Source organism: Dermacentor albipictus, chromosome 8 (genome assembly GCF_038994185.2).
Source record: "Dermacentor albipictus isolate Rhodes 1998 colony chromosome 8, USDA_Dalb.pri_finalv2, whole genome shotgun sequence".
NCBI lineage: Eukaryota > Metazoa > Arthropoda > Arachnida > Ixodida > Ixodidae > Dermacentor > Dermacentor albipictus.
Genome location: NC_091828.1, coordinates 54221533 through 54221986, shown reverse-complemented (window position 1 = coordinate 54221986; position 454 = coordinate 54221533).

Sequence of the window (454 nt, the reverse complement as noted above, 5' to 3'; positions counted from 1 at the left end):
GCCCGGGGATTGGGGCGGCCACTTCAGGAGAGTGACGGCACGCTCCTTGAGCGTTCCTTGCAACGCACGAGCAATGTGAATCGGCGACCGTTCGTGTTGGACTATATAGTCGCCTTCCGGGAATGGGCTGTCAATAACGTACGGAATCACTACATCGTCTATGATTGCCCTGCACCTTTCAGCGATGAACTTACCGTCGAGGCATATTAGTAGGCGTTGCGCAACGCTTAGTAAAGAATACCGCCTCATTTCACGCAGTCACGATGACATCAGCGCACCACCCTGACAGTAGCACATTTGCAGACAATGCGGCCAGCGCGCTTCGCCGTAGCAAACGATGCCGTTCAAGACCCGCCCCTCGAGCACTTGCGCCTGCGCGAGCTGCTGCCGCAACCTCACTCAAGCACTCGCCCCATCGCCGATGGAATGCGCTCCTAACCCTCTCGCTCGCACG